This window comes from Apodemus sylvaticus, chromosome 7, assembly GCF_947179515.1.
Source record: "Apodemus sylvaticus chromosome 7, mApoSyl1.1, whole genome shotgun sequence".
NCBI classification, from domain to species: Eukaryota; Metazoa; Chordata; class Mammalia; order Rodentia; family Muridae; genus Apodemus; species Apodemus sylvaticus.
This window is the reverse complement of record NC_067478.1, coordinates 78777108-78791722: the sequence shown is the minus strand read 5'-3', so window position 1 is coordinate 78791722 and position 14615 is coordinate 78777108. Positions and strand designations below refer to the sequence as shown.

Below are 14615 nucleotides of genomic sequence, written 5' to 3'. Positions count from 1 at the left end.
TAACCTAAGCCTTTATCAACCAGGACTTGGATCCTGAAGGCTGACCCCTAGCCTAGATATCATAGGAACAAGAATTTCAAAGGAGAGGAGAGGATCCTATACTACTACTACTACTACTACTACTACTACTACTACTACTACTTCTTCTTCTTCTTCTTCTTCTTCTTCTTCTTCTTCTTCTTCTTTTCCTCCTCCTCCTCCTCTTCCTCCTTTTTAAGGAACCTTTGTTTTCTGAGACAGTCTCACTATGTAGTCCTGGTTGGTCTAGAACTCACTTTCTAGCCAGGCTGGTTTCAGACTCACAGAGACCCTCCAGACGCTGCCTTCTGTGTGCTGAGATTGCATCATGCACCCGCAGACCCATGTAGTCCTCCATTCTTTTCATTGTTATTTCAGAAAGACTGATAAGATGAACCTAAACAGCATAAAAGATGAGCACAATAGTCCAACAAAGTCCTCAGGGAGGGGGAGAGAGAGAGAGACAGAGACAGAGAGAGAGAGAGAGAGAGAGAGAGAGAGAGAGAGAGAGAGAGAGAGAGAGAGAATCTTGTGACTCCACCAATCCCATTAGTCCTTGCTTTAGTTAGGGTTTCTATTGCTGCAGTGAAACACCATGTCTGAAACAGTAAGTTGTGAGGAAAGAGTTTCTTGGGCTTACACTTCCACATCACTGTCACCAAAGGAAGTCAGGACAGAAAGTCAAACAGGGCAGGAACCTGGAGACAGGAACAGACGCAGAGGCCATGGAGGGGTGCTGCTTACTGGCTTGCTCTCCTGGTTTGCTCAGCCTGCTTTCTTCTAGAACCCAGGACCACCAGCCCAGGGGTGGCACTGTCCACAATGGACCCTCCCCTGCCAATCACTAATTAAGAAAATGTGCTACAGGCTCAACTACAGCTGAGCTTACAGAGACATTTTCTTGACTGAGGTCCCTCTTCTCAGATGGGTCTAGCTTCTGTCAAGCTGACATAAAACCAGCCAGCACAATGCTGAACCTACTTTCTTGGCTTTTTCTTGCCTTACTAACAGGCACAACTATTCTATTTGATTGTTGTTATTTTTGGTCTGATTTGGTTTGGAGTGTGTGTGTGTGTGTGTGTGTGTGTGTGTGCGTGTATGTGTGTGTGTGTGTGTGTGTGTGTGTATGTTGGTTTTAGTTTGGGGCAATTCCTCTTGGTTTTGTTTGCCATGTGTGTGCGTGTATGTGTGTGTGTGTGTGTGTGTGTGTGTGTGTTGGTTTTAGTTTGGGGCAATTCCTCTTGGTTTTGTTTGCCTCTTGTGTGTGTGTGTGTGTGTGTGTGTGTGTGTGTGTGTGTGTGTGTGTGTGATGGTTTGTTTTATCTTTCACTTTGCTTTCTGTCTCTTTGAAACTTGATCTCCAGTAAGGCCGACTAACCTCTAGTGTCCCCAGGGTAGCAGATGACCTTGAACTCCTGATCCTTCTATCTCTACCTCCCAAGAGCTGGAATTGCAGGTGTGTACCACTGAACCCAGTTAGGAGCTGGAGCTTCTTTCTCTTGTTGTTTTGTAGCGCTGGAGTTCAAAACCCAGGAGCTCAAGCAGGCTAGGTTAAGTGCTGCTACCACTGAGCCCCAGCCTGCAGCTGTGGACCCCGCCTGCTGCCCTCTCCCTACACCACTTGCCTCCCTGCCTCCTGCTCTGGGAAGGCACACGCCTCCTCCACTTATTCTTCTGCTCGCTCATTTTGGCATCTGAATGACACTGACACCCCGACACTGACACCCCTGGAACCCTGCCTAGCTTAACTGGTCTCTTTTTTCCAGCAATCATACAGGAGTGCTTTGCCGGTGGCCTTTAAAGAGCCTCGTCACTCCCTGTGCCTGCCTGACACTCTTCCCGAAACCATGCCCACAGATGTCACCATTGGTATCGCCACGGTAAGCCTGCTCAGGCCGCTGCAGTGCTATAAGCATCTGCCATGCATGCCCCACTTATCTGTCTCTTCAAATGCTTTATCTACAACACCCATCTACAACACTCCAGTATTCTATGAGGCTGCTTCCAGCTAAGTACTGCCCAAATCCATTTTCCCTGGAAAGCTTTCCCAATGAGCCTCGTCCAAGTTTTCCAGCCCAAGCTCAGTGCCCCCATTCCTATAGCAAATTACTTCATGAGGACACACTCAGGAATACCAGTCCTGGTACAGCTTTCAGATGTGTGTCCTGACTTTCTAGTGGTCTTCAGCAACAGAGATGCGGTAACTCATAGTCTACAGCATCCATGGGAGGAACTTTGTACACAGTACACACTCAATAAATTTAACTGACTAATACAGAAAAGGCCTTTAGACAGCACCCAAACCCCCTCCACACAGGCCTCTAACTGCCCCCTGAAAACTACAGGCATCGTGAGCTCCAGGCCCTCCACCTGCTCCCAGCCGCAAATTACAGCGCACTGTTGCGTGACTGACTCAACCCTCTGGCCTGATCTGAGTGGGGATCAGGTGAAAGGCAGAGCTAAGGGCTGTAGGGTGAGATCTCAAAAGGTCAGGCCTGTCACAGAATATGTCATGTGAAGGCTCTCAACTCAATCCCCAAAGCAGGAGGGGAATAGCCTCAGATCAGCCCAGGCAGCAGCATGCCACGGGGCCCTGTGCTTCCTCCTACAAACCCTTCCCTGGCAGCTTCAGAGACGTTTCCTGCATGACACCTTGATCTCTCTGCCCATTGCTTTTAACCATTGCTATCATGTGGCTCTTAAGCGTGTTCCGAAGTCCAAGTGGTGCTACCAGGAGGTGCTCGGACCTCTAAGAGAAAGTCAGATTGCTGGAGGTGTGTGTGCTCTTCAGAGGGACCCTGGAACTCCTGCCCTGCCTGCCTCTTTCACTTCTGGCCCCATGAAGTGAGCCGGCCTCTGCTCTGTTGTGTACTGACCTGCCAGGAACCAAGAGCTGACAGTGCCGAGCAGCTGAAACCCAGGGAGCGGTGAGCTGAGGTCAACCCTTCCTGTCTTCCTTAATACAGTTGTTTCTTCTCAGCAGTGCAAAGCTGACTGTACAACTACTTTTCACAAACATGGAAATAGAAAAAAATCCAAGTAACTGATAGATAGATAGGTAGATACATACATACATACATACATACATACATACATGATAGATAAATAGAGAGAGAGAGAGAGATGAGATGAGATGAAATAGATGAGAGATGAGAGATGAAAGAGAGAGAGAGAGATCTCAAAAAGTGCTTTCTTTTTAACCAAAAATAAACACTAACATTCACTTAAGGCTCATAATTTATACCCAGAACTATGTAACTCTTACCTCATTGAGCATATATAACAATTCCCTTAGGTAAATTACCACAGCTACTCCTGTTTTAAAGAAGGAGAAACTGAGGCTAGAGAGATTAAGTATCTCAAGTCTGTTAGTCTTCCTAAAGCTATATAAACAGGAATGTAGTTAGGACTGGGATCTGCATAGTGTTCCTACTAAAGACACATCTTTCTCATACCCCTTGCTGCCTCTTGAGATGATAGCAGTGCTTTTCCAAAGAGTAGACAGGCAAGTCAAGGAGATCCCCGGAGGGGAGGGAGGCACATTGAAAAGAAACTGAACACCAAGGGAGTTTATGATTCCTAATGACCAGAGCTGGAGAGATGTCTCAGCAGGTAAGGACAAGTACCCAAGTACCGCTCTGCAGAGGATCTGAATTCGGTTCCCAGCACCCACACCAGATGACCTCCATCCCCTGCAACTCCAGCTCTAGGACTTTGGCTTCCTGGAGCATCTGCACGCTGGTTCACAGATGCACACCCGTACATGCACAAGTACACATAATTATTAAAATAACAAAATAAATACTTTTAAAAGACATTAGTAACGTTTACCAGACTCTGGCCCTTTCCCAAGTGCTACATCCCCTGGATAAGATAGAACCATGTGCTGGTGGAGATTGGTGGCTTAAATGATGAAGCTGCCGAGATTAGCTTCAAAAGCAACCCTGTGGTGCTGCGAGAATGGAGAAAAGGACCCAGCAGATCAACTTTTCCTCCGCCATCATCATCATTGGTTAATAACATTTACTCTGTGCCTGCTGCTGGATGTCGTGTATGTGATATGAATTATCAAGTTTCTGGGGGTGGAGGGGAGTATATGTCTGCATTTGCACACGGTGCAAACATGCAGAAGCCAAAGCAGGACATTGCTTGATGAATTGACTGGTGCACTGTGGGTCAGTGGTGAGTGCAGCTGCACCCCAGAGGAGGGTTTTATGTGCCTCTTATCACGCACTGCCTCATTCTTTTGAGGTGGAATCTCTTACAGAACCTGAACCTTGCCACTAGTGTCTAGGCTACACAGCCATGGTTATTCACGGACATGGTTTACCTGTCTCCCCGCCACAGCATGTGTTCCAGGCACACACGGCCAGGCCTGGCTTTTACATAGATGCTAGAGATTTGCATAGCAATCTCTCTAGCCCTGGTTTATCTAATTAAATACTCACAACAGCCCAAGAAGGGGTATTACCAACCCACCTTCAACAGGAGACCAAGACACAGAAGGCTGCAACAACTTTCTGCAGACTCCACAGCAAGCAGACAGAGGCAAAACCCCCATTTACTATCTTTTGAACGTGGGTCTACACAATCCCAAAGAGCATTTCATTAGTCAGCACCCCGCGTGGTTCGGAGCTCCCAACACAGACTCAGGACATTGGAGTGTGGATGAGCACGGAAGAACACCTCCCACAGAGAACAGAAGAGACCTGGGTGAAGAGGGGTGGTCAAGTATCAGCCATGACAGTCCAGAGAGAGCAAAGCAGGCGGAAGAAAGCACTGTGGCATCTGCCTGTAACCCAGAGGCCTCTGAAGGGCCAGCAGCATCTGGGGGCTGAGTCCTTTTGTGTCATATTTGCCACATCCTGGTTTCATCCAAAGTTCCCCTCAAATAGTCACTGACCTGTGTGAGCAGAACTCTCTCAGAGCTGTGAGTTCTCAAGATCAAAACTAGCCCTGGGGTCTAGCAAGGGGCTTGAGCAGCAAAGAGCAGCCAACACAACCATGGAAACCTGACAGGACCCCCAACACTCGTGAAGAAGCAATGGCCAGCGATGGGGGAGGTTACAGCAGTAATAGTTTCAGCACTGGTTAGGGTGGGACAGTAAGATCTCTGAAGCTTCCTGTCCAGCCAGCAGAGGCTAATTAGCAAGCCCCAGATCCTAGGGAAGAGAATTTGTCTAAAAACAAGGTAGATGACTCCTGAGAAATGATCCTAAGGTCAGCGTTGGCTTCCATATGTGTGCATGTGCACACACATACATGCATACATGCACATACACACACACACACACACACACACACTCACACACACACAGATACCTCAATTTTGGATTCCTTCTTCATGCTAGAAGAAATTCTTTATGTTTTTGTCTGAGGGGGTTATTTGGCAAAGTGTCTGAAAACCTACCAAGAGAAAGGTCTTGAATTTACACCCCTCTCCACGCCTTAGAAAGGACTGTCATTTCAGTAGGAGAGGTGTAAGAGCTGATTGTAATGCTGGGAGCACCCTAGGCTTGATAGCTGCACGAACGGTCTGTTTGCATTAGGACACAGGCCTGTTAGCCAGGGTAAGTGCTGATGACTGCATAGAAATTATAGTGAAATTTCAGCCTGGAAGATTGAAGTTGTAATTGATCTCCATTTTCATATTCGTTGGGAGATTGCTGTAATATAATTATCATGAAAAATTCCACAAATACATATGAAGCATTTGCAACATCAAATTATTGTGCTAGTATCTTAAAAAATATGCCAGGTTTTTGGGTTCAATAATCCCCTGCTGTCCACAGGGGACATATTCCAAGACTCCCCCAGGGGATGTCTGAAATAGCAAGTAGTGCCAAACCCTGTGTGTTATGCTTGTATACATGCGTAAGTATTACCCACTTATAATTAAACAAACAACAACTAATGATAAACTGAAGCATTAATTAATACAATATTGAAATATCCATTGTTAGGCAAAATAACTTGAACACAGCCCTGCAATGCCGTGACTAGTAGGGAGCACATAGATCACCATGGATACACTGGACAAAGGATAAGTGACATACCAGCTAAGACGGAGTGAGAAAATATGAGATTTCATCAGACCACTCAAAATATCACATAATTTCCCTTTTAATATTTAAGACTGCTGTTAATCAGGGAAAGCTGATACCACAGTTTGTGCTGTGGTCAATGGCATAGTACAAGAAACTACCCTGTCCCATTTGGCACACATAGAAGCTACAAAGCTTCCCTTTTGTCTATGGCAACGCCAGATAAAGACCACCAAGCTCCCCTTCTTTGCTTCATATATGAGCCACCGAACTGCTTCTTCCCCTACTGTTCGGCTACAACAGCAGGAACAAAATGCTTGTGAGAGAAACTCTTGAGTTCTATCTGGGGGTGTGGTGCAGTCGGTAGCATGCTGGTCTAGCAATCACATAGCCCTGGGCTCAAATTCCCAGCACCTCATAAACTCGACGTGGTGGTATGAGAGATCCTGTGATCTCTCAGGAGATAAAGGCAAAAGGATGGGAAATGCAAGGTCACTCCTGGCTACATGATGAGCTCAGAGCCAGCCTGGGCTACCCAAGAACATCTAGGAATAAGAAAACTTAAATTAAGAAGTTTGCTTGCTTATTTATTTGTTTTTTCCCTTTTCCCAGGTCCTTGAACTTTGGCAGTTCTAAACCTGAGCCAGCAGACAGTCCTTCAAAGACAGTATGTCCTCCAGGCAGACCATGTCTAAGCCATTGTCCTGATCCTGACTGCACACAGCCAGCTCCCTCCAGCCCTGTTCCCTCCTCTGTAAAAGAAATGACATTTAGCCTAACTTTTGAGACATTTGTGTATTGTGGTCAGAGCGTCCTTCTAGTAACAGAAGGCCATCTCCATCCCCACCCCAAATCTTATCAATGATTCTTCAAATGAAGCCAACATTGCATTTTATTTAACAACCGCAGGTACCAGTGAATATGCTTGGCCAGTGGGAAGTGGCACTATTAGGAGGTGTGGCCTTCTTGGAATAGGTGTGGCCTTGTTGAAGGAAGTGTGTCACTGTGTAGGTTGGCTTTAAGGTCTCCTGATGCTCAAGCTCCGCCCAGTGTGGAAAGAGCCTCCTCCTGACTGCCTGCAGATGACTGTCTCCTCGTGGCTGCCTTCAGACCAAGATGCAGAACTCTCAGCTCCTTCTCCTGGACCATGACTGTCTGGATGCTGCCAGGCTTCCCTCCATGACAATAATGAACAAGCCTCTGAAACTGCAAGCCAGCCCCAATTAAATGTTTTTCTTTATAACTGTTACCTTGGTCCTGGTGTCTCTTCACAGCAATGGACCCTTAACTAAAACAGTGACTAACTCACCTTGCTGAAGCTCCGGGACCAAACCCTGCAGGTCACTTCTGCGGCCCCAGGAACAAAGGCTAACCAAGCCCTCCTTTCCCTGTGCTTTTGTTTTCAGAGCATGTCTGTGGATTCACATCCCTGAGCGACTGATTGACTCAGACCAGCTCATGGTGTTGGATCCAGAACAGGAAGATATCCCTATGTTGGCATCCCAGGGGTGAAGCAGTGGTCCACATCCCACTGATCTCACTCACAGGTTGAAGAGGGCTTATATCACTGAAGAGAGAGAGATGTCTGCCATAATTTCCTGTCTAGATCCTAGATTTTTGCTTGTTTTTCAGTATTGTTGTTAAATGATTTTCTCCTAGGCCATGATATTTATAGAAAATTCCTAAGTGATGAGGAGCTTCTAAGGGCTTCAAAGCAATATACGCATTCATGGATGAGTCTTCTCTGCCCCACCTCCTTCTTCCCCTTGCCCACACTTTGCCCTTTGATGAATCCGCCCAGGTGCAGAGTCACAAAGGATTCTTTTCTGAACCAACGAGGTCTTCAGCTTCTGACACTCTTCCCACAAGCCGGAGCCACTTGACACAGAAGATTCGAGCCCCACGAGATGGGAGAAAGAGAAGATGTCAGCATTAACTGGCTACCTGCTACCGCCGGGACTTCTGCCAAAGGCCGGTGGGGATGGGCAATAAATTGTCGTACAACATGCCAACATAGCAGCTGGTGACAATGCGTGAGAGGAAGCCACCAAGCATGGGAATTTCAAGGACCCCCTCAGCACACACCAAAATGAGAGTTATTGCAAATCCAGGTGTTCAGGTCTAATTGCATGAAGCAGTTTGAAATGTTAATCTGCTTTTGCAAACGTCTCTCCTCTTGTGAGGCGTACAGAAGAGAGACTCCAGGCCAAGGCTTAACAGGGAAGAGTAAATACCTGGTTTCCTCATTTGCTTGCTCCTTCCAGTTTTTAAGCCATAGATTTGCAGAGCTGGGTAGTTAGGGTTGACCTCGAAGGCTCAGGCTCTATGTCCTGCTGAAGCCTAGCAGCAGACAAACTGTGCCAGCCTGACCCCTGGCGGGTGAGTGCATGCTTCTAGAAACCTGTCCAGGGATGCCTCTTGCATGGCATGGCGTCAGGCCTGTCTGCAGTTCACCCTGAGGCTCCCTTTAGTGCAGGTTGAATCGAATGCATCCGCTCTGAGAAGCCATATGCCTTGAGCATTAAGTGAACTTGAGAGTCAGACGCACCGCCTTCCCCTCTCTTCTATGTCCCTGCCAACTACGTGACCTGGGACACGAACTATAGTCTAGATGTTGAGTGGACCCCAATGTCTGTGGTTAAAGGTTTTATTCCCAGAGAAATGCTGTGAATGGGGTGCTGTGGGTATCTTGAAGGAAAACCATGTAGCAAGTTCTTGGGTTGTTGAAAAGATACCCTTGAAAGGAATCCTGGGACTCCAGCTTCTTCCTGTATGTCCACTCTGCTTCCTGGCTATAGAGTGGGCGGTTTGTTCTTCTGGTGCTCCAGCCATGATGCTGTGCCTCCCCACAGGCTCAGTCCCCGAGGTGAAACCATCTTGGATGAGTACCTCCAAGACTGTGAGCCAAAAATAAAGCTTTTATCATGAAAAGTTCATCTCTCAGGTATTTGCTTATAGTAATGGGAAGCTGACTGTCAAGGCACCGGTCTTAGCATGTCTATGTTTCTTGGGGTCTCTGTTTCCTTCTCTGTAGGAATGGGGATAATAACAGGAACCTCATAATCTAAGGTAAGTATCACCTCAGTTAATAGACAAAGCACCTAGATGGATATACAACATAAAATAACCAAGTATTCTCTCTAGCAGATTCTTTTTCTACTCCTCAGCCATTGTTTCTTAGTGTGTTTAAAATTCCTTGGTAAACATATATCTTGTTATTACAATACAAAGTTATCATAACTCTGGCTTCTGCTGGGGTAAAGAATCTAGGGGACAGTGAAATGGACTCAGGGTGTTCTTTTAAACAGATCCACCTCTACATTATACTGCTGGACAACTCCCAGAACAAAGACAATGGGGCAGAACCCCAGGGCCACGTGTACACTGTGGTGGCAGCTGCTCAATATTTACTGCCTCACGGGGACACACAAAAGTGTGACAGGACTCCCCACTGCTTGCACTACCTCTTTACCCAGTGTCCTCTGAGGCTTAGAAGCTGCTTTCCAGGGAGGACAATAAAACAGGAAATGTACGGATTTGCCTCTGCTCATAGAATCTTTGTTATATTTCTATAAGAAGTATAGAAATCTACCTACTGCTTTAAGACATGAAAGAGCTGAGGGGGTAGCTCAGTGAATGAAGCACTGGCCACACAAGCATGAGACTCTTGGTCCAACCCCCAGTACCCACATAAGAAAGCCTGTCCTGTAGTGTACTCTGTGGAGACAAGTGATCCCCAAGGCCCCCTAGCCAGCCGGCCTCACCTAGCCACCAAACCTCAAGACCCAGGGAAAGACCCCTATCCAATAAACAAACAGAAGGACCAGGAAGGATGCCTCAGGTAAAGGTACTTAATGCGCAAGCCTGACAACTTGGAGTTTGATCCCAGAGACTCTTGTAAACATGAAAAGAGACCCGACCCCACAGAGGTGTCCTCTGACATGTGTGTGCTGAGGCAGGCACACCCACACATACACATCATGCATGCACACACAGCCATGGTTTTTAAAACAAGGCAGGCAATGCCTGAGTCACCATATCTAAGGCTCACCTCTGCATTCACAATCACATATACATATCAGACACTCACACACAGATACACACACAGAGATACAAACACACACACACACACACACACACACAAGCACGCAACACAAGGAAATACATTCATACAAATACTAAGAACAATAAAAAGAAAGCCCAAAGAAGTCACGGTGAATTAAGTCAATACTGACAGCAAATAGCATCATCCCTCCAGGGCCACAGTGAGGACAGGGTCATTTTTCCAAATAAATCCCATCCCCAAATTAGCATCTCAAGACCTGGAGCAGGTAAGGGAGCTGCTAGAGAGGCCTCTGTAAAGGGAGGCTCTCTGGAGACTTCGAGGGTCCATCTCCCCAGCATTTGAGAAAATCACAATTCTTCCCAGAACTGGGCAGGACTCTCGGGCATCTGGCTTCCCAGTGAGGGCTGGCCACTCTGGCTGCACATGAGCTCAGCCTCTTATGTCACTTGTCCTATTGCTATGACCAAACACCCAACAAGAAGCAACTCACAAAAAGAAGGTTTACAGTCTTAAGGGATACATTCAGCTTATGAAGGGAAAACAAGGTGGTAGCCCACTCCATAGCGGCAGCCATGGGGGCAGGACTCTGCACTTGCTCACGTCTTATCATCGCTGAACACATAGTAGGCACACAGTAGGACAGTCCTTTCTCTCTCTCTCTCTCTCTCTCTCTCTCTCTCTCTCTCTCTCTCTCTCTCTAAGATTTATTTACTTCATGTACATGAGTACACTGCTGCTGTCTTCAGACACACCAGAAGAGGGCACTGGATCCCATTACAGATGGTCATGAGCTACCATGCTGTTGCTGGGAATTGAACTCAGGACCTCTGGAAGTCAGTGCTCTTAACTGCTGAGCCATCTCTCCAGCCCCTAGGACAGTCCTTTCAAGACACAGTGCATGTGAATGCAACAAAGACCCAGAGAAGTCCTTTGGCAAACTGACTTCTTCGACCCACAGACACCCCCACTCACTTTTCCCACTCTCACCCACAGCCCCTCTAAGACATTGCCCGTGTCCCACCCCTAAGTCCACTGAATGTTAGAAAAGGCCCAAGAATATACACTGTGGATTCAGTTTGCTCAAGCCACAATTAGGAGTCTTCACTAGTTCCTTAGCTAAAAATACAGTTCTCCAGGGTGGGGCATGGACTGTGAGAGGAAGCCTGATAACCGAATCCAAGAACACATCAAAATGATCATCCACCATGATCAAGTAGGCTTTATCCCGGGAATGCAGGGTTGGTTCAATATATGGAAATCCATCAATACAATCCACTACATAAACAAACTCAAAGAACAAAACCACATGGTCATTTCATTGGATGCTGAAAAAGCATTTGACAAAATTCAGCATTCTTTCATGCTTACAAAGTCTTGGAGAGAACAGGAATTCAAGGCCCATACCTAAACATAGTAAAAGCAATATACAGCAAACCGGTAGCCAGCATCAAACTAAATGGAGAGAAACTTGAAGCAATCCCACTGAAATCAGGGACCAGACAAGGCTGCCCCCTTTCTCCTTATCTTTTCAATATTGTACTTGAGGTACTAGCTCGGGTAATTCGACAACATAAGGAGGTCAAAGGGATACAAATTAGATAAGGTTGAACCAAAGGCTTGAAGCCCAGGAGAGCCTGAAGGGACACTAGGACACCACGCCCCTGTGTCACGTAAGGGCAACGCCCCAAGCCCTAGATGAGGCATTCCTAACATCTCAGACCAACACAATAGGAAAAGAGACCTGCAGTCTCATAGACTCAAGACAGAAATCTCCATGCTAATGAGGTACCTAGAAGCACGGAGGGTGTTGCCAATTAGATACCCTTCCCAGACATTCCTCCCTGCAAAAGGTATTCAATCTCAGGCCCACCCTAAGAAGTGGGTATGGTTCTATGCATCCATATTCCCCCATGACAATAAACAGTTTGGAATCACAAACTGTGTCTTATCTGCTATGGGGAGCTATGGAGACCTTCCCCTAAAGAGTCACAGTCTAATCTCTAGAAAGCCTCTCTGTGCTCCCAGCCACAACTGCCACCAAACCTGCCACCATCAAGCCAAGGACAATGACTGTGGGACTAGCCAGAGTTTCCCCTTCCCACCCCACCCCTCCCAGGCTAGATGAAGCCCTAGGTCCCTGAATCCATTCTCTACTCTTCTGCAACTCCCAGTGGCACCTGGATATCCAAGAGCCTGAGAACCCCAAAGGCCCGGAAACCCCTGACCCAGCTCCAGCCTTCCCAGTCTCAGACTGTGCTTTTCCACCCTGGAGCTTCTAGGCACTTCCCTATGGCCCAGCACCTACCCATGCAGGCCCACAACCCTCCACTCCAGATATGAGCAAGGACCAAGCAACCCATTATGGACACAGCTGTGAACAGCCAAGTCTCTGCCAAATGCCTTAACAGTCCCTAGATGGCAGAATCTTCCAGAGCCCAAGATGCAAGAAACTTACCTATGCAGCCTGAGCACCTGTGACTTTGCATCAGATTCATCCCATGCTTCTATCTGACCTATGCTGGGGAATCCAAGAACCCCTGCTCCTTAAATACCCAACTAACTCTACAGAGACATCTGAAACATGAACCTGCCACTCAGGGATGGCTTTAGAAGAGGCTCCCAATATCAGCCCAACTTTGACCTGTGCCCCCACCTACCCACACCCTCCTAACACAGAGAACTTCCTCATAGCTTCAAGCTCTGGATTTTGGTTTTGGTTTTGTTTTTCAAGTTGTCCTTGGGCTACAAACGGTTTGACAGAAAAGAGTTTGGAGCACAAATCCAGCAAATCAAAGGACATGTCTGGTGTTCCTTTCTGTCTGAGTGACATCTTCATTGGAAGCAGAGAGTACAGCTCAAAGAACACTAACAGCTGCAGACCCTCCAGCAGGAGGCCGGGAGCCCACCGTCCCTCCAAATGGCAAATTCTGCTGTTCCCTCGTCACCTACAGTGGCCTTCAGGCTGTCACCTGGAGCCTTGCTGGCCTTTGTTCCCTTCTACAGACTCACAGGCAGGCAGGCATGTTCTGCTGACACAAGTGCCAGGCCAAGGAGCTGGGAAGGTGATACAAAGTAAAAAGATACAAAGTAGAAAGAATAATGTGTAATGAGAGGGTAAAGGGTAATGGAGCGTAAGCCCTTCTTCCTTCCAAAACATCCCGTCCTCCGTCCTCCGGGCAAGAGTGTAACTGCTCTACCTGAAGACACAAAACAGGTACCACTGCCCTTCTCCCCAAAGCAGCTGTTTGGTCCTGTAACTCCCCTCCCCCTCCTCTCTCCCCCCCTTCCCCTCCTCTCTTCCCCTCCCCTTCCCTTCCCTTCCCTTCCCTGTACTTCTGGTGAGGTTTAGTTTCGATAATTCCTGCATGTGAGAAATCCTTTAAAACAAGCCTGAAAGAGAGGCGTGGCACAGTTAATAGCGTGCTTACCTAGCTCGCATAGCGCCTTGGGTTCTGTCACAGCATCACACAAACACAGGCCTGCAGTCGGACCACTCGGGAAGCAGACGCCTTTACAATGAACGTGCTGAAGTTGATTCTACTTAAGAAAAAAAATCATAGCCAGGCATAGTGGTGTGAGTTTGAGGTCAACCCCAGGCTAAGCAGCCATACTTTGTCGAAAGTGGGGAAGGGATTTAACAGAAAGAGGAAGCAATTACCTCGAAGTGTGGAAGAGAAACTGAATGAACGTTGGCTCTCAGCAGAGCAGGTCTCTGAAGCATCAGTGGGGTTTGTTTGGTTTTGCTTTGTTTTGTTTTGTTTGTTGGTGGTGATGGTTGTTTTGCCATTCACCAGATTCTACCATTTTCATCAAGCAATGCAGAAGCCACCACGGAGCTGATCTGAGGCAGGAGTGTAAAAGCTTGTGCACCCGCCCACCTGCTGTTTCTATGGACCCTGCTTCTTCAGAGTTAGTCACCCTTTCTCTGATCACAGGACACCTGGGACCTGGTCCCAGCTTCAAAAAACTTAAAAGAAGACTTAAAAGAATCCCTTTCTCACTCACTATGTGTGGGACTGTTTTCCAGCAAGCCCCTCAAGTAAATCCAGAAGACCATGGTGTGAGATAAAATGTCCATGCCCCAGCTCAGGGACCCAATATCTCCTCTCCCCTGTTCACCTTGAATCATTTCAAAAAAGATTCACTAAAAACAATGATCTATATATCCCTTTTCGTGACCTTTGCATCCTCGTGTTTCTAGTTTCAACTCTGTCATTTTCTCAGGGTAGATAAGTGCACACCACCGCTAGTGGGATTGTTAGATGGTACAACCACTCTGGAAATCAGTCTGGCAGTTCCTAAGAAAACTGGACATGACACTTCCGGAGGACCCTGCTATACCTCTCCTGGGCATATACCTAGAGGATTCCCCAGCATGCAATAAGGACACATGCTCCACTATGTTCGTAGCAGCCTTATTTATAATAGCCAGAAGCTGGAAAGAACCCAGATATCCTTCAATGGAGGAATGGATACAGAAAATGTGG

The 14615-nt window shown here is 47.2% G+C and overlaps 1 long non-coding RNA gene across 1 annotated transcript in view; it reads right to left on the bottom strand.

The window, feature by feature from the left end:
* LOC127689103 (uncharacterized) overlaps nucleotides 1-13743 on the bottom strand; it is a 75536-nt gene extending 61793 nt beyond the window's left edge. Inside the window, exon 1 of the long non-coding RNA XR_007978834.1 lies at nucleotides 13557-13743. This is a non-coding gene — a long non-coding RNA (uncharacterized LOC127689103). The remainder of the gene's footprint in view (nucleotides 1-13556) is intronic.
* Between the last annotated feature and the right edge of the window lie 872 nt (nucleotides 13744-14615).